Source organism: Plecotus auritus (assembly GCF_963455305.1).
Source record: "Plecotus auritus genome assembly, chromosome: X".
NCBI classification, from domain to species: domain Eukaryota; kingdom Metazoa; phylum Chordata; class Mammalia; order Chiroptera; family Vespertilionidae; genus Plecotus; species Plecotus auritus.
The window spans coordinates 19,697,256-19,720,830 of NC_137784.1; the positions used below are offsets into that span (position 1 = coordinate 19,697,256).

General features: G+C 38.0%; 1 pseudogene across 1 annotated transcript; it reads right to left on the reverse strand.

Moving 5' to 3' along the window:
* Nucleotides 1-225: 225 nt before the first annotated feature.
* On the reverse strand, nt 226-23,333 carry LOC308239536 (U6 snRNA-associated Sm-like protein LSm3; annotated as a pseudogene). The gene is made up of 2 exons: nt 23,274-23,333; nt 226-540 (listed from the first exon to the last, which is right to left on the reverse strand). The product of its transcript is annotated as a U6 snRNA-associated Sm-like protein LSm3 (transcript).
* Between the last annotated feature and the right edge of the window lie 242 nt (nt 23,334-23,575).

A 23,575-nucleotide genomic window follows, 5' to 3' on the forward strand; every position in this document is an offset into this window, starting at 1 on the left:
CACTTTATTGGAAGGGTTGGAGGAAAATAAAAATGCCAGTTAGCTTAAGATATTGCGAGTTATGTGCAAATCAACTCATTTTAAAAGAAGAAGAATCTTTTAGAAGAATCTTTGGTTATTTCTTAATATCAAAATGTATGCAGGTTTCTCTTTTGAATATCTTCTACTTTTAAAGACTCAATCATATAAAGTATCCTAATTTCCACACAGGATATATTCTTTGTTTCAGCCAACTCTCATTGGAGGGGCAACTAGCACCACACCATCTCCCCAAACAAAAAGCATTGGAATATTCCATTTTGTTGATTTATATATCTCTTCATATGCTTCTTCATCAGTTTCTATAGTAGGCACAGTTTCCCCCACATCTCCCAATGTCATATTTAAATGTTGATCAGAAGCATGTCATCTACCTCAAAGCTCTCTGTCATCTCTCATTTTCACATAAATTCGCTCATCCAGGCTGAGCCTGATAAGATCCAGGGGCTCTTCTCAGGTGTTGGTAGTTTGTTGTTTCCTGTTACCTTGAAGAAAGCAGCCCTGGAATGCAAAGCCAAACAGGGCCAGGGCTGGGTGTGGGGAAGCCTCTCTGGAGCCAGCCCGTCAGAAGACACTCGCCTGGTCCATGTCATCCACCTTGTTTCAAACCCCTCATGCCTTAACAGTATCTATTGTATAGGGTTGGTTTAGAAAAAAACATGGAGCACAGTGACTTGCACAGCTTCAGACACTGATGGAGGAAACTATCAATACAGCTCCTTAAAAGATGATACTTGCCCAAGTCATTTTGGCTCAGTGGATAGAGCATCGGCCTGCAGACTGAAGGGTTCCAGGTTTGATTCTGGCCAAGGGCACATGCCTGTATTGTGGACTCTATCCCCAGTAGGGGGAGTGCAGGAGGCAGCTGATCAATGATTCTCTCTCATCATTGATGCTTCCATCTCTCTATCCCTCTTCCTTCCTCTCTGAAATCAATAAAGAAGTATATTTTTTAAAAGGATGATACTTTAAAATTATCATGAGTTCCTTGGGCAAATATTAGGAGCTAATCACTAGAGATGTTGATGGTTTCATTAAAAAGATAATTCAGTTTATTTAGTTGGTCATTCCAAAACTATTTATTGTGCTCTATTCATAATGCTAGATCCAGCATACGATAGTACAAGTATCTGTCCTCAGTCAGCTCATGCTTTAGTCAGGAGGTCAAAATAATTAAAAATCAATGTTCAAAATCTAAAAAAAACACACCTTAAACTCATAGATAGATAGGACAGATTTGTGGTTGTCAAAGGCAGGGGTGGGCAAAAGGGATGAAGGGAGTCAAAAGGTACAAACGTCCAGTTATAAAACCAATAAGCCCTGGGGCAGTAATGTACAGCATGGTGACTATAGTTAATAATACTATATTTAAACGTTGCTAAGGGAGTAGATCTTAAAAATTCTCATCACAAGAAAAATAAGCAAATTTGTAACTCTGTGTGGTGATGGATGTTAACTAGACTTATTGTGGTAATCAGTTCACAATATATACATATATAAAATCATCATGTTGTACACCTGAAATTAATATAATGATTTATGTCAATTATATCTCAATAAAAAAATCAATGTTAAACAGCAATAGTAAAATTATATACTGAACACTGCTTAAGGGTCCAGAGTGATAACAAACTAGCAATGTCAACATATCTACTAAACTACTAATTAAAGCTAACATTTATTTACTGCTTATTATGAGACAGGTACTGTTCTAAGTTTTTTGTATGTATTAACTGGTTGAATCCTTACAACAATCCTATGACATAGATGCTATTATTTTCCTTACTTTGGAGTTAAGGAAACTGAGTCAGAGAGGTGAAAGACCTTACCTGAGATTATTCAACTAATAAGAAGCAAAAGAAACCAACCCCAGCCATCGGATTTCAGAGTCTAAGGGAGTTAGTTTTAGCTGTAGTCCAGGTAGGACATAACGAGGGACCAGGTCATGTTGGTGCTAGCTGGAATAGAGTACCTATTACGTGCTAAATTCTGTAAGGAATACAAAAATGATTGGGACATAACCTTGTCCTCAAAGAGTTTATACCCATGTGGGACTAGAGAGGGAATATAGTAGACAATAAATTTTGCTGGAAATATAAGCTTTGACAAAGGTTGTGAAATAGCCTTTCCAACAACAGAAAAATTGACCTTCACAACTACCAAGGGATAAAAACAATGCTAATTTTAACACTGATAAGTATAGGATAATTTTAAGGATAAAACATAATTTCCATGGCTACACAATCAGAAATAACCAGTTTTGAAGCTGTTGCCAGAAAAATATTCCAAGGCTTATTATGGGCTCCAAGTTAAGTTTGTCTGTAATGAATTCTTTTAAGAAAGGAGGGATGGAAATGGGATCTGTACACTGAAGCAGAGGCTCTTAAAAAAGCAAACTTTCCTCCCACGGCTCTCAGCAGCGGTCAAGTATGAATACTATGTCTGTGTCAGGGCTTTGAAATCCATATCGGCAACTTAGAGAGGGTACAGAATGTAAGAAAGGGTTTAGGAGACAGGAGCACAAAACAAAGGTTAAAGGTACTCTGCCCTAGCTGGTTTGGCTCAGTGGATAGAGTGTCAGCCTGCGAAATGAAGGGTCCCGGGTTCGATTCCGGTCAAGGGCACATGTCTGGGTTGTGGGCTCGATCCCCAGTAGAGGGAGAGCAGGAGGCAGCCAGTCAATGATTCTCTCTCATCATTGATGTTTCTATCTCTCTCTCTACCTCTCCCTTCCTCTCTGAAATCAATAAAAAAATATTTAAAAGAAAAAAAGTTAAAGGTACTCTGACTGTTTATTCTGAGTTACATTGACCTGAGCAAACATATCTCACATTGAAAAAAGATACAGGCTCCACTTAAAAGACATGGGCTTACATTTTTAAAGTTTCAACTAGTTTAACTGGAAATTGCTTTGCATATATGTCTTTTATGCTCTGAAATTTCCTGGAAAATTAAATACAACATGTATTTTAATGAAGTGCCGCAAGTATGAAAATTAAAGATGGAAAAGCTTGGGCATCAAGAAAATTAGAATTTTCTCTAATATCATTATCTCAGCCCAATTGAACACATCTAGGATTTTATATCACTATTAAAACACTTTGAAACAAATTAAAATTTACTAAAGAAACTTTATGACATTTCATTTAGAAAATTCTGATGTGGCAATTTTCATGTTACATTAACAATCAGATATATTTATTCACAAAAGTTAAATTCATGGAAATCATTACACACACATTTATAAATCATAGACATATGATCTTGATTAATAAACGTTTCCTAATATATGTAATAACTTTTATGAAGTGTTTTTTTTATGTTAGGCACTTTTCACAGTGTTTGGGATATATCAATGAATAAAACAAGCAATATTTGCTGCCTTCCTGGAGTTTTTGTTCCATTGGAGAAAGGTAGACTGTGAAAAATAAACATCATAAATAAATATTCTAGTACGTTAACACTGATGATACTGTAGAAAAAGGGAAACCAAAAATAAAAAGATTAGGGAAATCAGGAGGCATGGGAGGTGCTGAGGACAGGGTACAGAATTAAACCAAGTGGTCAGAGTAGCATCTATGAGGAATTGAGAACTGAGCAAAAATTCCATGGGGAAGAAGACAGCCATGGAGAAGACAGAAGATATTCTGGTAGAAGAAAGTTCTAGGCAGAGAAAACAGCCAGTACAAAGGCCCTAAGGCAAGAGGATGCCTCAAGTTTGTAACAACGTGGAAGCCACTGTGTCTGGGGCAGAGTGAATAGGGGGAGAAAACTGAAGACAAGATCAGAGGAATGGGGGTCGAGACCATATAAGGCCTCACAGGCCATTGTGAACTTTGACTTTGACTTTGAATAAAATAAAATGAAGTCACTGGAGGAATCTGAGAAAAGAAGTGACATGATCTAATTTCTGTTGTTGTTGTTTTTTTTAAATATATTTTATTGATTTTTTACAGAGAGGAAGGGAGAGGGATAGAGAGTTAGAAACATCGATCAGCCTCACAACTCCTACTGGGGATGTGCCCGCAACCCAGGTACATGCCCTTGACCAAAATCGAACCTGAGACCTTTCAGTCCGCAGGCCAACACTTTATCCACTGAGCCAAACCGGTTAGGGCCTAATTTCTGTTTTAAAATATCACACTGGCCACAGTGTTGAAAAGAGACCAAAAGGGGGAAAGGATAGAAGAGAACACCATTTAGGAGATTATTGCAATAATCCAGGCAATAGACAATGATTTGAAAGTGGTAGGCATGGAAGTCGTGAGAAGTGGCTGGACCTGAATGAACTGAATGGATGAAAAAAGCAACTTCTATATTTTAGTTTTATTTTGCTTTCAGTATGGCACTAGAGATCATAATAGAACTTCCTGAGTGCTTCAAAATGCTATCATAAAATACTTATTTAGCCCCAACCTGTTATAATAACTTCTTAGCATACACTAAAGGATATAAAGTAGGGAACAAATGCCCATCTTAGCCTTAGAAATACCTGCACTCTAATTCTAAATAACTTACTATCCATTTAGAAGGTAGATGAATATGAGAGAAATTTGACTGTGACCTCACCAGGGATAATTTAGCTGTTCTGATTGGTAGAAAGGAATAAACATTTTACCTCAATGCTTCAAAACTGTCTTTGAAGTTATTCATTGTGAAAGGAAAACAACTTTATATCAAGTATGAAACAAAGTCATTGGTCTGTGCTGTCCAAAAATGTAGTCATTGGTTGCAGGTGCTATTTAAATGAACAAATTAATTAAAATTCAACCAAAATGGAATTATAGGTTCTCAGTCACAATAGCTACATTTAAGCACTTAATAGCCACATGTGGCCAGCGGCTACTGTATTGGATAGAACAGATAGAGAACTATTCTACCATCCCATAAAGTTCTATTGAATAGCATTAGCTAGGTATTTGTAAGAAAAATTATATATTAAATGTTTGCCAGGAGGAGAAGAACCAAGATGGCAGCATAGGTAAGAAGAAGAAGAAGAAGGAGGAGGAGGAAGAGGAAGAGGAGGAGGAGGAGGAGGAGGAGGAGGAGGAGGAGGAGGAGGAGGAGGAGGAGGAGGAGGAGGAGGAGGAGGAGAAGGAGAAGGAGAAGGAGAAGGAGAAGGAGAAGGAGAAGGAGAAGGAGAAGGAGAAGGAGAAGGAGAAGGAGAAGGAGAAGGAGAAGGAGAAGGAGAAGGAGAAGGAGAAGGAGAAGGAGAAGGAGAAGGAGAAGGAGAAGGAGAAGGAGAAGGAGAAGGAGAAGGAGAAGGAGAAGGAGAAGGAGAAGGAGAAGGAGAAGAAGAAGAAGAAGAAGAAGGAGAATATGAACAATAAAATGGCAATAAATACATACTATCAACAATTTAATATAAAAATCAAAATAAGTGAACAAGGAATCTAGTAAACAAAATAAACTGATGAATAAAGTAGAACCAGAGCCATGAAAGCATGGAACGGACTGAGGAATCTCAGAGGGAAGATGGGAGATGGGGGCTGGAAGAGATTAACCAAAGAACTTATATGCATACTTGCATTACCCATGGACACAGACAATAGGGTGGTGAAGGCCTGGGGCAGGGCAGGAACCAGGTGGAGGGGGGCAATGGAGGAAACAAGGGCAAACATCTTTAATACTCTCAGCAATAAAGCTTTTTTTAAAAAAAAAAAATGTTTGCCAGGCATTCCTGATATCCCTCTTTCTAGATTTTATCAGTTTGGATAATAATAGGAAAGAAAACATAAACTTGCCCTGGCCGGTGTGGCTCAGTGAATGGGGCGTCGGTCTGCAGAATGAAGGGTTCCGGGTTCGATTCCTGGTCCGGGCACATGCCCGGGTTGCGGGATCGATCCCCAGTAGGGGGCGTGCAGGAGGCAGCCGATCCATGATTCTCTCTCATTATGGATGTTTCTCTCTCTCCTTCCGTCCTCTCTGAAATCAATAAAGAAATATATTTAAAAAAAAAAGAAAACATAAACTCTGTATCACTCATGTTTTCTCATGAAATACCAACCCTGTATTTTTCCCATGTCTTTCATGACATTTTTCTTTTTTTGTCTTGAATTTCTTGGTGCTGTCTCTTTTTTCCACCACCTAGAATTAGAAATCAATTCTTTTGTTTCAAATGTGAAATTCCCCCCTAATTATAACCTGCTACTTTATATATAAAGAAGAATTTCTAAAAGCACTATTCAGATATTAGCAAAATCAACAATTGGAATTGTCATTCAAATTAATGTCCCTTATGAGGATTATCAGGAAATGCTAAGATATGGCCTTATTTTTAGATTTTTCTCCACATTCATCTACAAATGTCTTTTAATCAACCCTATGTGATAGCAGACATCTTCCTGTGCTTCTTTCATTTCAGCTTGTTTTCGCATTCTCCCAGAGGTCGGCAAACTGAGGCTCGCGAGCCACATGCGGCTCGCGAGCCGCGGTTCGCCGCTCTGTTGACTAATGAGTTTGCCGACCACTGGCATAGGGGCTTAATCACAAGGAACAACAACAGCCTGTAATTATTGGAATCGAGAGTCTAGGTCAGTGGTCGGCAAACTCATTAATCAACAGAGGGGCAAACCGCGGCTCGTGAGCCGCAGTTTTTCGACCACTGCCATAAACCAACTGAAGTAATGTGGACTGGGGGAGGAGGGTCGCAGAGGATGGGCTCCTCCAGGAGCAGATTACAGGCAATAGGGGTGGGGTTGTAAAGAGAGGGTGCCCCCAGGACTATGGTAGATTGTGTCAGCCCTGAGGTAATAAATATTTCCATAATAATAGGCAGTTCTCAGGAAAGGAGGACAGTCTGCATTCTGATGTTAGCTCTCATGTCCCATGGTGTACAGCTCCCAGCCAGGTGAGAATGTGCTTTCTTTAATCAGAACAGAACATCCTGCTTAATAGAGCATGATTAAAATTTCTTATAATTGTAGCTGGTCTTATACATGTAGCTCTATTTCTGCCCCTAACAATATGACTTCCATTTTCCTATCTGCATAGTGAATGATAAACCCTGACAACGTAATTTGCTAAAGTAGCAAGTAGGCACAAAAACAAATGTTCTCAGGTCAGCAAAACTGTTTGAAATCCGAACATTCCAATTCTTTAGTGTGTGACTAGAGAAGATGCTTTGAGTTTCAATTATCTCATCTGTAAAGTTTAGAAAACAATTCTGATGCCATTGGTTGATCATAAATATTGAATGAGATAACTTCAGTGAGTGCACATAGAGAATATCTAGCAGGAGATACTAGATGAATATTCAAATGACTGTGGAAGTGTTGTCTTCCTTTCTTCAGGAAGCAACTCACTGTGGTAACTTTAGCTCTTGGATCTTTATCTAACAGGCAGACCTTGAACAAGATTGGTTTGCAAGGAAATCTAATCCTTTCACGTTCATATGTGTTAAATCTGCATTATTATTTTCTCAGAGGTTACGTGAGGGGTATATTCTTGCTATTTAAAAAGACTGTGACTAATTCATCATAAAAGAAATTCTACTCAGGCTATTGTGTAATCTTTTTTACATTAAAATATATGTTCTAGGGTTACTGAGTTTTTCTGTCCCTGAAGGGCAATGGAAGAAATCTGTCCACAGTTTTATGAAACACCCCCCACCTTCCTGTCGTCACCATGACATCCATTTCTTGTAGCCCCAAAACTAAATAGTGTGAAATGTAGACTATATTATGAGCAAAAATCTTCCAGCAGTAAGCACAATTTTCAACCACCAGTCACTGAAACCTATCTTTTGTTATTGGCAAATACATTTATAACTTCCTTATTCTAAGCAAGTGCTTCCCCATAATTGGAGCAATTCCAAATATTAGAGGATTATGTTTCAACTGACTGTTTTGTTTTTCAATCACATTTTATTTGTGAACTATAATATATACTGAGGAAAATGTACAAGGCAGGAATTTACAGCTCAGTCCTTTCTCATATAGTGAACCTCCTGTTCAGTGACCATCAAGTTCAAGGACTAAAATAAAGCCATCAACCTCAAAACCTCATTCAGATCCTGTCATAATCACCACTTCTCTCCTCTAAAGATAATCTGAATTTTATAGTAGTTATTTCCTTCTTTTCATTATACATAGTTTACCTTCTAAGAATGTAACCTTAAACAGTATGATTTATGTGTACCTGATTTTTATGCTAATTGAATAGAATAATCTAGAAGTGTCTAGGTTTATTTTCTCAGCATTATGTTTATGGGAAACATGCATGTAGTTCTAAATCATTCATATTCATGTTTCATAGTATTTCATTGCTTGACTTACCATAATTTATTTTTCCATTTTACTTTACAGTGACTTTGAGATACTACAAATAATGATGCTCAGTATATTTTTTGTATATGTTGCTTGCTATATATGTCCCTACACTTTTAGGTATAGATGTAAGAGTAGATTGCTCAGTCATAGGGCAAGAATATTTTCATTTGGTAGATAATATCAAACTGTATTTCAGAGTACATTAAACAATTTATATCCTTACTAATACTTTAATAAAATTCCCATTGCACACATCCTTGACAACACCTGGTATTGTGTGTGAGAAATTGTCAGTGTAGTTTGAATTTACATTTTCCTCATTATATGCAAAATTTAACATCTTTTCACAAGTTTAAAAACCATTTTATGTCTCTTTAAAGTTGTTTTGAAATATAAAATTCTTATGTCTTCCCATTTTCCCCATAATGTTTCTTGGTTTCAATCTTTATAATTTACATTTTTAATTAGGGTATTACTCATTATCAACATTTTTTATTTTCCCAAATATATCAATCTTTTCTCAAAGATTGTCTTTTTTCTTTTGACTTTTCCCATGTTTCTTTTTATTTTTTTATTTTTTTATTATTAAGGTATTATATGTGTACATATCTTACCATTGCCCTCCCCACCCCACTCCCATACATGCCCTCACCCCCCAATGTTTTGCATCCGTTGGTTACTCTTATATACATGCATATAAGTCCTTCAGTTGATCTCTTATTTCCCCCACCTCTCCCTAACCTTACGGCAGTAATTTGACAGTCTGTTTGATGCTTTACTGCCTCTGTATCTATCTTTTTGTTCATCAGTTTATAATGTTTTTCATTATCCCCAAATGAGTGAGATCATGTGGTATTTTTCTTTCATTGACTGGCTTATTTCACTTAGCATAATGTTCTCTAATTCCATCCAGGTGCCTACAAATGGTAGTAATTCCTTCTTTTTTATGGCAGCATAGTATTCCATTATGTAGATGTACCATAGTTTTCTGATCCAGTCATCTGCTGTTTCCAAATGTTAGCTATTGTAAATTGTGCTGCTATGAACATAGGGGTGCATATATCCTTTCTGATTGGTGTTTCTAGTTTCTTAGGATATATTCCTAAGAGTGGGATTACTGGGTCAAATGGGAGTTGCATTTTCAGTTTTTTGAGGAAACTCCATACCGTTCTCCACAGTGGCTGCACCAGTCTGCATTCCCACCAGCAGTGCACAAGGGTTCCTTTTTCTCCGCATCCTCGCCAACACTTGTCGTTTGTTGATTTGTTGATGATAGCCATTCTGACAGGTGTGAGATGGTATCACATTGTCGTTTTGATTTGCATCTCTCGGATAATTAGTGACTTTGAGCATGTTTTCATGTGTCTCTTGGCCTTCCTTCTGTCTTCTTTCGAAAAGATTCTATTTAGGTCCGTTGCCCATTTTTTTTATTGGATCATTTACCTTTCTTTTATTAAGTTGTATAAGCTGCCTGTAGATGTTGGAAATTAAACCTTTATCAGTGATAACATTTGCAAATATGTTCTCCCATACAGTGGGGTTTCTTGTTGTTTTGTTGATGGTTTCTTTTGCTGTGAAAAAGCTTTTTATTTTGATGTAGTCCCATTTGTTTATTTTCTCTTTGGCTTCCATTGCCCTAGGGGCAGTATCAGTGAAAAAGTTCTTTTGGCATATGTCTGAGATTTTGCTGCCTGTGGATTCCTCTAGTATTTTTATGGTTTCCTGTCTTATATTTAAGTCCTGTAACCATTTTGAGTTTATTTTTGTGTATGGTGTAAGTTGGTGATCTAGTTTCATTTTTTTGCATGTTTCTGTCCAATTTTCCCAACACCATTTATTGAAGAGACTGTCTTGACTCCATTGTATGCTCATGCCTCCTTTGTCAAATATTAATTGCGCATATTGGTTTGGGTCGATATCTGGATTCTCTGTTCTATTCCATTGATCTATATGTCTGTTCTTGTGCCAGTACCAGGCTGTTTTAAGGACAGTGGCTTTGTAATACAGCTTGAAATCTGGTATTGAGATCCCTCCTGCTTTATTCTTCTTTCTCAGGATTGCTGTGGCTATTCGGGGTCTTTTTTTATTCCAGATAAATTTTTGGAGAGTTCTTTCTAGGTCTGTGAAATATGCCGTTGGTATTTTAATGGGGAGTGCATTGAATCTATAGATTGCTTTGGGTAGTATGGACATTTTAATGATGTTGATTCTACCAATCCATGAACATGGTATGTTCTTCCATCTGTTTACATCTTCCTCTATCTCTTTTTTCAGTGTCCTGTAGTTTTCCACGTATAGGTCTTTTACCTCCTTGGTTAGGTTTATTCCTAAGTATCTTAATTTTTTTGGTGTGATGGAAAATGGGATTGCTTTTTTAGTCTCTCTTTCTGTAAGTTCACTGTTGGTGTATAAAAATGCCATAGATTTCTTGGCGTTAATTTTGTATCCTGCTACATTGCCGAATTCATTTATTAAGTCTGTTAGTTTTTTGATGGAGTCTTTCGGGTTTTTTATGTACAATATCATGTCATCTGCAAATAAGGACAGCTTTACTTCTTCTTTTCCAATTTGGATGCCTTTTATTTCTTCTTCTTGTCTAATTGCAGTGGCTAATACTTCCAGTACTATGTCAAACAGGAGTGGTGAGAGTGGGCATCCCTGTCTTTTTCCTGTTCTTAGGGGAAATGGTTTTAGTTTTTGCCCATTGAGTATGATGTTAGCTATGGGTTTATCATATATAGCTTTTATTATGTTGAGGTATGATCCTTCTATTCCCACCTTCTTGAGAGTTTTTATCAAGAAAGGTGTTGGATTTTGTCAAATGCTTTTTTTGCATCAATTGATATGACTATGTGATTTTTATCTCTCAATTTGTTTATGTGATGTATCACATTTATTGATTTGCGGATATTGTACCATCCTTGCATTCCTGGGATAAACCCTACTTGGTCATGGTGTATGATCTTTCTGATGTACTGCTGGATCCGATTTGCTAGAATTTTGTTGAGGATTTTGGCATCTACATTCATGAAGGATATTGGCCTGTAATTCTCCTTCATTGTGTTGTCTTTATCTGGTTTTGGTATTAGGGTGATGCTGGTTTCATAGGAGCTTGGAAGTGTTCCTTTCTCTTGAATTTTTTGGAATAGTCTGAGGAGGATAGGTTTTAGTTCTTTCTTGAATGTTTGGTAAAACTCTCCTGTGAAGCTGTCTGGCCCAGGGCTTTTCTTTGCCGGAAGCTCTTTGATGACTGCTTCAATTTCTTCCATAGTTACTGGTCTATTGAGCTGTTTAGATTCTTCCTGATTGAGTTATGGAAGGTTATATTTTTCTAGGTATATGTCCATTTCCTCCAGGTTGTCCAGTTTGTTGTAATAGAGTTGTTCATAGTATTTTTTAACAATCCTTTGTATTTCAGCAGGATCTGTTGTTATTTCACCTCTTTCATTTCTGATTTTGTTTATTTGGGTCCTGTCTCTTTGCTTCTTGGTGAGCCTGGCTAGAGGTTCATCAATCTTGTTTATCCTTTCAAAGAACCAGCTCTTGATTTTGTTGATCTTTTGTATTGTTTCTTTGGTCTCAATGTCATTTATCTCTGCTCTGATCTTTATTATTTCCTTCCTTCTGTTTACGCTGGGCTTTTATTGTTGCTCTTTTTCTAACTCTTTGAGTTGTTGGGTTAGGTAATTTATTACCATTGTTTCTTGTTTTTTCAGTAGGTTTGTAGAGCTATGAACTTCCCTCTCAAGACTGCTTTCGTTGTGTCCCATAGATTTTGGATTGTAGTGTTTTCATTGTCATTTGTTGCCATGATGTTTTTTATTTCTTCTTTGATCTCTCTGGTAACCCACTCATAGTTTAATAACATGCTGTTTAGTCTCCATGTGTTTGAAAATTTTGGATTGTTTTTATTGTAGTTGATTTTCAGTTTTATGCCACTATGATCTGAGAAGATGCTTGATATGATTCTATCTTCTTGAATTTGAAGAGACTTTGCCTATGACCCAACATATGGTCTATCTTTGAAAATGACCCATGTGCACTTGAGAAGAATGTATATTCTGTGGCTTTGGGGTGAAATGTTCTGAAGATGTCAATTAATTCCATCTGGTCTAGTGAATCACTTAGGATTGATGTTTCTTTGCTGATTTTTTGTTTAGAGGATTTGTCCAATGGTGATAGTGGGGTATTAATGTCTCCTACTATGATTGTATTGCTGTCAATCTCTCCCTTGATATCCTCCAGGAGTTTTTTTATGTATTCGGGTGCTCCTGTATTGGGTGCATATATGTTTACCAGAGTTATTTCTTCTTGTTGGATTGCTCCCTTTAGTATTATGAAGTGGCCTTCCTTATCTCTTATGTCCTTCACTTTGAGATCTAATTTGTCAGATATAAGTATTGCTACCCCTGCTTTTTTTTCAGTTCCATTTGCCTGGAAAACCTTTGTCCATCCCTTCACCCTCAGTCTGTGTGCGTCTTTTTTTCTGAGATGTGTTTCTTGTAGACAGCAGATATATGGGTCGTGTTTTTTTATCCAATCCGTTACCCTATGTCTTTTGATTGGGGCATTTAATACATTTACATTTAAAGTTATTATTGATAGGTACTTATTTGTCACCATTCCTATTCTTTACCCCTGTGTTCCTTCTTTGCTTCCTATTTCTTCATTTTACAGCAGACCCTTTAGCATTTCTTGCATTGCTGGTTTGGTGGTAATATATTCCCTTAGTCCTTTTTTGTCTGTGAAGCTCCTGATTTCACCTTCAATTTTGATTGACAGCCTTGCTGGGTACAGTATTCTTGGATTCAGACCCTTCCTTTGCATGACTTTGTATATTTCATTCCATTCCCTTCTGGACTGATGAGTTTCTGTTGAGAAATCAGTTGCTAGTTTGATGGGGGTTCCTTTGTATGTAACTTTCTGTCTCTCTCTTGCCACTTTTAAGATTCTTACTTTGTCGTTGGTGTTTGCCAATTTAATTATAATTGGCGTCGGTATTTTGGGGTTCATTTTGCTTGGGACTCTGTGAGCTTCTTGGATTTGTGTGGGTTTTTTCTTTCCTATATCAGGGAAATTTTCTGTCATTATTTCTTCAAATAGGTTTTCTATTCCTTGCTCAGCTTCCTTTCCTTCTGGAACCCCTATTATGCGGATGTTGTTTTGTTTCGTGTTGTCCCAAAATTCCCTTAGGCTCTCCTCCTGCCTTTTAATTTTTTTTCTTCTAGAAGTTGCTCTACTTGATTATTTTTTCCCATCTTGTCTTCTAGCTCACTGATGCGGTCCTCTGCTTCTTCTAGTCTACTCTTGATGCTTTCTATTGAGTTCTTTACAGCAGCGATGTCATTTTTCATTTCTTCTTGGTTCTTCTTCATTTCCTCTTGGTTCTTGCTCATATTGTCGAATTTTTCTTCCATTCTTTTCAGCCATCTTATGACCATTTCTCTGAATTCTTTCTCTGGAAGGTTACTTGCCTCCATTTCATTTACTTCCTTTTGGTGATGCCTGCTTTTCTTTCATATGCAGGTTGTTTCTTTGTCTCCCCATGGTCTCTCTTCTCTGGGTGTCTGGTTATGTAGTTCTCTCTCTCCTTATCCCAGGAGAAATATGACCTTTCCGTGGTGGAGTGTAGAGCTCCTCTGAACCCGTGTGTTTGCGCCAATTGGGGAGCGTTGTTCTGGGGCCTGTTCCGTGGGTGCCGCAGTTGTGGATTCTTAGGCTTCTGATAAGCTCCACTTTCCGGTTCAAGATGGCGCAGACTCCGTGTACAAGCCCGCATCTCCGGGAGGGGACCCAGCCGCAGTTGGTGCTGCCCATTCAGGGGAACCCGTCTAGCAGTCCCCCACCTTCTTCTGGAGTTCAGCTGTCTCCCAACTTGCCAACAAACACTCCTCGTGCGACCCTCAGCTGTTCTTTCTTTCTGCTCCAGGACAAGTCTCGGAACACATCTGTCTATTCCGCCGCCATTATTCTCTCTGCCCATGTTTCTTTTTTTCTTCTTTTTTCTGTGAAGTTTTTCTTCATTGTTTTTTTAAAATATATTTTATTTATTTCAGAGAGGAAGGGAGAGTAAGAGAGATAGAAACATCAATGATGAGAGAGAATCATTGATCGGCTGCTTCCTGCACGCCCCACACTGGGGGTTGAGCCTGAAACCTGGGCATGTGCCCTGACTGGGAATCAAACTATGACCTCCTGGTTCATAGATTGATGCTCAAGGCATGGTGCAGTGTGAGCATCAATCTATGAACCAGGAGATCATAGTTTGATGCTCACACTGCACCATGCCTGCCAGGCATCTTCACTGTTAAGCAATAGAAGTTGTTTCTATTGTAAATTATTTTGGAGAAATTTTGCAAGACTTAGCCCTTTGGAGATTCACAATAGATGTTAGATTAAAGTCTCTTAGACAACCTGCAATAAAGTAACCTCACTCTACTCATATCAGCATTGCCACACTTTCTTCACTTACTATTAAAACCACTTACCTAATATTGATTCATATATCATAGAGGCAGCTTTCCAAATAAAATTTAAAACTTGTATGGGTTTAATCAGAAAAAGAGTTATTTTCAGTTTTTCTCAACATTGAAACAAAAAGGCTATACATTTGGGTAGTCTTTATTATTAACAAAGCTAAGCCTTTCTCTAAAGGTTGTTTCCTTTTGGTCTATGAGCAATAATACTGCAAAACAAATTACTATTAATTTGCTTCCCTCTTTTCCATTAGTATTAACAGGATCCACAATAACCAGAAGAGCTAGGCCTGAAGAAGTGTTTTAGTTGTTCATTTTACATAGACAACCAGCAAGAGGGTAAGTGAGAGTTGAAATCAATTCCAAGCTCTTCTAAACATCATTTACTTCATGGGGCAGAGCTGCATCTGCCTGGAGTAAGGATCATTTTTTCTAATTAATATAAAGGCTCCATCTGCACTCCAAGATGTATGACTATGGGGATGGTTACACATGGAGATATGTCTATATCTAACCCCAACAAATGCCATATTTCTTTGTGTCTAATGCACCTAAAAAGTCTATGAAGGTTTTATTATTATTTTCATTTTGCTGATAAGGAAACTGTGTTTCAAAGAACATAAATAATCAACACATAATCCCAGACCTAGTAACCGGAGTCCAAACTGCATTTATTACTTTTTTACTCTAATAGACACTCGAATGCTATATTGCTCCCATGCACTGCACTTCTTCATTAGTTACATTTTTTAAATTCTTGTGTAGCTTCTTGTGTATCCTCTTTAAAATCTAGATTATGATCCCACTGTGACAAATGGGAAATGAATGTCTTTCATTCTACTGTGTATTGTTCATATACCTATATATGTCCTTCAAAGTTAACTCTGTAATTTTATTTTGAAAATTCATTCTGCATATTTTATTGAATTTTCTCTCTAAGTTCCTGTGTTTTTCTAAAAGCTTTGTGACTATCTGCAACCAATCCTGGAATAGAAAAATGTACCTAGTCATCCTCTACAAAGTTTCTAAGCCATAGGATATTACAACAGAAAACGCTGCCATATGTTAGAACTATAAATAACAGAAGTTGTGCACAAAAAAAATGGTTTTATTTATGAAATAGTATATATTTTATATTCCACATTATTTAAGAAACATTGTATTTTTAATAAATATCACTTGAGATAATTATTTACTGTCCTTGTCCCATAAAAGGTAGAAAACCCTTTACTGATTGTTTAAATCATGAAAAGGCAATAATTTTCAAAAAGACCCTAAGTAGAAAATATTAAATAAGTGAGCAGTTAACTAACGTGTGGACTAGTCACTAGGTGGCAGACAACTGGATATTTTGGAAATATGAAAACATCAGTAGATGGTTTGCAATAGAAACATGTAAAAAAGCATAATATTAACAAAAGAGGTAAAATAATAGATGGTTCTTTTCAACATGTTTTATTTTCCCAAATATATCATGATCCTGAGTAAGCAAATTAGGGAACCATGTTGACTGCTCTGTGAAAATGTTAAATCAACTCAATTCATAGCTTTTGAAGCCCCGTGAAAGAAAATGTTTAAACCATGTTAGGCAAAGCATCAGGTAGGTAGTGCAGACATCAAACAGGATTTATTGGGAGACAATTTATAAGCCAAAAAATGTAGAGAACACTCATTTCTCGGAATTCTCCCTATCCCATAGTGAAGACTGGGCATAGGTCTGCACATTTCATGTTTTACTAGACAGAAGGAACCTTCTTCCCGATCCTCTAAATATCTATTTATTCATAATGGAGAGGTGGGAAATCCATGTACCTGAGATACAGAGGAACTTACTGGTCAGGGAAATGGACCTGTTAGAAATGGTGAGTTCTGAAATCCTAAAAATGATATCAGTCTGTGATTTTCATGAGCTAACTCAGACTACTGACTTCTAAACTATAAAAGGAAGCAAAAAGATTAGCCATGAGGTGCTTGCTTCGGCAGCACATATACTAAAATTGGAACGATACAGAGAAGATTAGCATGGCCCCTGCGCAAGGATGACAAAAAAGAAGAAAAAAAAAAGATTAGCCATGAGAACCCTCCAGATTTATTGCTCCTTATGTATTTAATCAGTGTAGCTTAAAACTTCAGTTCAGGAGAGTTCTATGGATTATAAATAAAACTAGAGGCCCGGTGCATGAATTCATGCACCAGTGGGGTCCCTCAGCCTCACCTGCAGGATCGGGCCGAAACCAGCTCTCCGACATCCCCCAAGGGGTCCCGGATTGCAAGAGGGCACAGGACAGGCCAAGGGACCCCACTGGTGCACGATCAGGTCCAGGGAGTGACATGGGAGGTTGGCCAGCAGGGGAGGGAGTGTGGGAGGGCTCCAGGGCATGTCTGGCTTATCTTGCTCAGTCCCAATAGGCCAGATTCCAGCAGCAAGCTAACCTACCAGTTGGAGCGTCTGCCCCCTCGTGGTCAGTGCACGTCATAGTGAGCGGTTGAGCGGCCTTAGCATATCATTAGCATATTGTACTTTGATTGGTTGAATGGATGTCTGGGTGCCCAGACACTTAGCATATTAGGCTTTTATTATATAGGACGATGTTTCCATTATTGTAGTGTATAATATTTTTTTGTTTGCTTGGTTGGGTTTTGCTTTTATTCCTCATCTATCCAGGAGTTTATCTTCCTTTTAGGAGAATGTATTTTTCCTCTTTGGGAAATACATTTCATGTGGTTTTGGTAAGACTAATTGTGCCCTCAACTTTTTTTTTCTCCAAGCCAATGGTTGCTGCAAGACCAGGCATGACCCAGCAGTCTTCCCCATGACAATTTCCCCATTGCTATCATGGAGAAAAATCTACTTCCTGAGGAACTCATTAAACTGTAGATTATGAGTCTAGGCCTCTAGCTGCAATTCCATCCTCCTGACAGAGAGTATCACCATAACAAGATATGGTGGCAAGAGTAGAAGGAAAGCCCAGTTGGTGTGGCTCAGTGGTTGAGCACCAACCTATGAACCAGGTCACTGTTCGATTCCCAGTCAGGGCACAGGTCGAAGTTGTGGACTCGATCCCCAGCAGGGGCTTGTAGGAGGCAGCTGATCAATGATTCTCTCTCCCTCTCCCTTCCTATCTCTGAAATCAATAAAAAGATATTTTTTTAAAAAAAGAGTGGAAGGTAAGAGGAGAAAGAACTGATGACATTATATAAACTTTGTAATCAGTTATGACTGACTCCAAGTCCATGTTCCTTTTAGGTTACTAAATAAATTTCTATATTTGATTAAATTAATTTGAGTTGAATTACCCTTTTTGTACATAAACAAGTCATAACTGGAATAATAATGAACAACTATCTGCTACTTCCATTTTTGCTAGCAGAATTATTCCAACTCTCATAGACAGTACAGACCTATATTTCGAACTTTTAGATAATTGACATACTTATCATTATACTAATATTATGACTTATGGTTGATATTTTGGAAAACAAAAAACCAATGTACTTTCTAAGGGAGAATGATTCACTCTTGAGAGGGTCAAAAAGAACGCTATATTTCAACACTTTTGAATATTTTTTAAAAACCTGAGAGAATGTTAATAATGCAATAATGCCAGAAATTGCAGCAATAGTATCATCAACCACAAAATCTTCTATAGAAATTTCATGTTTATTTTTTCAATTAAAAAAAAAAACAGTGAATAAAGCAAGCATTCACTCTTATGTCACTAAGAAGGAAAAAAGAACACTAATAATGTATTGTTTACTTTTACAATATAGTCTAGCTGGAAAGTTAAAACAATTTTCTTAGACAATCACATTGCTGCTCTTTACTCCATAAATCTAAGAGCTATATCATCTGTCTGCATTATTATCTAGTGCTCTATATAGTTTTTTTTTAATAAAAAGTTAAAAACACCATTATACATATGGAGTAGGAAGGAAAATGGAAGTTTCCATTGCCATTTATTTCATTATTTATTTCTGAAGTTCATAAACTTTAAGAGGTTCTAATGACATTGTAGATACTCAAATATTGTAGACTTAAGAGATTTAAGAACTCAGTATTTTAATATTTTCTTCTGATCTATTTTTCAGTGATTCTATTCAGAGTTAATTAAAAAAAGCTTAAAAGTGGTAATGAACAAAAGTTTTATTTTTATTAGAAACTAGAGGCCTGGTGCATGAAATTCATGCACTGGGTGGGGGGAGTCACTCAGCCCAGCATGCACCCTCTCGCAGTCTGGGACCCCTCGCTTCTTACTGCCTGCCTGCTCGCTGCTCCTTACTACTTGGCTCACTGATCCTTAGCGCTGCTGCGGAGGTGGGAGAGGCTCCCACCACCACTGTTGCACTCGCCAGCTGTGAGCCTGGCTTCTGGCTGAGCAGCACTTCCCCTGTGGGAGTGCACTGACCACCAGGGGGCAGTTCCTGCGTTGAGCGTCTGCCCCCTGGTGGTCAGTGCGCATCATAGCTACTGGTCATTCTGGTCATTGCATTGTAACGGTCACTTAGGCTTTTATTATACAGATATGCTGAGGAGTTAGCATATAGTGCAGGCTTCTTAAATTGCAAAGTCAGGGGTCAGTGAATCTATTATTTGGTCACTTTTTCAAAGGTATATATTAATTGTATAGTGATCTGCTATGCAATATGTTACTTTATTTCTGGGTTTAATCATAATGCAGAGAAAATTGTAAAAAATATGTATATTTTTGATAAACATTCCCATTTTGGTTATAACTTTGATAAACTATTTTGACACATCAAAATATGAAAGCATTCACACAGCAAGTAGTCATTTACAAAAACATTTAGTATCCTGTTAGCAAACCATGCTTTGAAAATTATGTTGATTCTTCATGCTCAAATGTGTTCTAAAGTTTCAAAAGTGTTCATTGAGAAAAACAATTTGACCTTTTAAGATATAAACCAATCAAGAATCAGAAATTTTCAAGATTGCCATGACTACAATAGGGATGTATTGGACATCTGTTTGTTCTTTCATGTCCAGCTTCTATTTTTCCTTTTTAGGTAGCAATATTTCAGTTTCTTTTGGGGAGGACCATACTTTCCTTCTCTCTTAGACAGCATCTTTCATCACTGCTAATACCTCCAACATCACAGGGTTCAGCAAACCATAGGCCCAAATAGCACGGATGCTACTATTAAGATTTGAATTTGTTGCGGAACACTTTTTAAAAATATATATATATTTTTATTGATTTCAGAGAGAAAGGGAGAGGGAGTGATAGAAACATCAATGATGAGAGAGAACCATTGATTGGCTGCATCCAGCGTGTCACACAAGAGGGATCAAGCTCCAAACCCGGGCATGTGCTGTGACTGGGAATTGAACCCTGACCTCCTGGTTCATAGGTCAATGCTCAACCACTAAGACACACTGGTCAGGCAAAGATGGCAATCTTTTGTGTCATCCAGTATATGGGCTGAAGCAGTGTCCTTAGATATGGAATATGGTTCCTACAGAACCTGAAGAAGGCATTGCACTTGCTTTTTCATGATTGAAGGTCCGTGATGTAATGATTTTCTTTCACTCTGGAGGTGATATCCTGGCACTGGATCCATCAAAACAGTTGAGATACTGTAGGCCCCTGAATCTTCCTCAGATTTCTATCCCATCCCCTGGACTGCACATGTCTTACCAAGCTCTCCACTGTGCTACGCACCTCTTGATTATTCTGCCTGAACAACATAATATCATTGATGTAATGAATCAATATGATGTCCTATGGCAGTCTAGATAGTGCTCTTTACACTTTATCATGATAGAGATTAGTAAGGTTAACATAGCCCTAAAACAAAACTGTTAATGAATTCATTTATCTGTTCTACATGAATTCAAACTGTTACTAATCTTCTTTTCCGTTAAAATTGAAAGAATACACTTTCCAAATCAATGGTCACATACCATGTACCTGAGGCCATATTAATCTGCTCTAACCATGATACCATGTCCAGCACAATAGCTGCAATCAAGGCTACTACTTATTGAAATATTAATAATCTAAAATCATTTCTGCAAAGTACCGATGGCGAATTAAACAGACATATAATGGGGACCCCCATCCCTGTAGCCTTTATATCCTTAAAGGTAGCAATACTTATCAACATATACTCCAGATGCATTAGTGCTCTTGATGTACACCCTTGGCCACAGAGGGAGAGGCAGTTTCAGAAACTTCCAGATGTTTTCCCACTATGCTAGCACTGATCTCAAAAAATGTGCTAAACTCAAACTATCCAAATATGGACAAATCCCAAAAAGGAAAGATATCACTATAAATAAATAATTGCATCACAGTATACTGATTTCCACATTAAATACTCTAAACAGCATGATGTGTGTATATATATAAACTACAGGCCCAGTGCACTGGGGGTGGGGGATCCCTCAGCCCGGCCTGCACCCTCTCACAGTCCAAGACCCCTTGGGGGATGTGGACCTAAGCCGGCAGTCGGACATCCCCTGAGGGGTCCTTAGCATTGCTGCACAGGCGGGAGAGGCTCTCTGAGCTGGCCAGCCATGAGCCCAGCTTCTGGCTGAGCAGTGCTCTCCCTGTGGGAGCACAATGACCACCAAGGGGCAGCTCCTGTGTTGAACATCTGCCCCCTGGTGGTCAACACGTGTCATAGGAACCAGTTGTTCTGCTGTTCAGTCAATTTGCATATTAGCCTTTTATTATATAGGAGATACACACACACACACACACACACACACACACACACACACACATATATATCTTGTTAAAATAAACATTGATTTCATATACACTGAGTGGCCAGATTATTATTATGATCTCTGAACGCATAATAATCTGGCCACTCAGTGTACAACCTATATAATAAAAGGCTAATATGCAAACTATCCCCTCGACAAGGAGTTTGACCAGCAGGCAGGCTGGCCAACCGCCCATGTCCCCTCCCCCTGGCCAGGCTGGCCGGACCCCACCCATGCACGAATTCATACACCGGGCCTCTAATATGTATATACTGAGTGGCCAGATTATTATGCATTCAGAGATCATAATAATCTGGCCACTCAGTGTATATAAAGTTTCCTTTGTAGAACCAGAACTGGAGACTAAGCCCATTTTAACACTTGCTATGACACCAAGTTTACATAAAAAATATTGAGCACTTATTCATGTAATTTCAAATCCCACATTTACCCATGTACCTGTAGGGTCAATTTTTTGAATATTTTTCAAAAAATTCATCTTCAGCCCTAGTTGGTTTGTTTCAGTGGATAGAGCGTCAGCCCTTGGACTGAAGGGTCCCTGGTTCAGTTCCGATCAAGGGCACGTACTTTGGCTGCAGGTTCCCTGACCCTGGTTGGGGTGCGGGCAGGAGGCAACCAATCAATGTGTCTCTCTCACATTGATGTTTCTCTCTGTCTCTCCCCTCCCTTTTACTCTCTCTAAAATCAATGGAAAAATATCCTTGGGTAAGGATTAACAACAACAACAAAAATTCATCTTAGGAGTACATACTTATTGTGCACATGGTTTTTTCCTCTAATTTGCTAATTCCAGAACACTTGGAATAAATTCATGAAGCCTAGATCATTCAATGAATTGTTTTTGATGGTATGCATAACTTGAGACAGTTTTGGAATGCCTGGTCTATGCTATACACCCAAACATTCTAATATATATGGCTTAACAATATTGCAAGCCTGATTTCATTTTAATGCTGCATTAGCTGGGTGAGCATGATTTATCGTGACAGAGTGTAAATTCAACCATTGAGTCTTTAACAATAAATAACGAACCAGGTTAGTAATAGGGAACAATAAAACATTATGTTGATAGAGGCACAAGTGAAACGATGACAAAATATAGCAATCTACTATCAGACAACATAATTAAAGTTTAGCTGTGGGGTGCCTGAATTCTATTATTTTAAGGTGGTTTGGGTGTGTGAGTGTGTCAGCGAGAAACAGTTTTCTACTAGACAGCAGTGATTTGGTTTCTTACCATAAAAGAGTAGCTGTATAAATTTTCTCTAAAAACATTAGACTGCCCTAGACGGTTTGGCTTAGTGAATAGAGCATCAGCCTGCGGACTGAAAGGTCCCTGGTTCGATTCCAGTCAAGGGCACATGCCCAGGTTGCGGGCTCGATCCCTAGTGTGGGGTGTGCAGGAGGCAGCCAATCAATGATTCTCTCTCATCATTGATGTTTCTATCTCTCTCCCTCTCTCCCTCTCCCTTCCTCTCTGATATCAATAAAAATGTATTTAAAAAATTATCTTTTCTAAAAATAAAAATAAATGTTCAAAAAAGAAATGAAAACATTAGACATATGTATTAAGCTTTAGCACTAAAACCAAGAGTTATTTGGCAAGGAATCCAGTGACCCGAGAATGGAATCGCTGATGGACCATTTGAGGGACCTGCCAGAAGACACACCTGGAAAACTGGTTTTTGTTTCACCTAACCTTGCACACAGTAATGCACTTGGGTTTTTGCATACCAGCTGTTTTCTAGCTGGTGGATAGGTGGGCATGTAGTCAGACTTTGCAGAATAGTCCATTGTTGCTAGGGGACCCAGAGGACATAAAACTGCTATGAGAAAGACAAGGTTAATTCCTGTGGTATCTCCCACACCTATACCTCCCTATCAAGAACTTTGTATTACCTTTATTTTTTTCATATTAATTCATATATGTTCTTTATTATATTCTGAATACAAAGTATTTTTTTATTATACAGGGTGTGGCAAAAGTAGGTTCACAGTTGTTAATATGGTTAATAATACAACAACTAATGAATAAT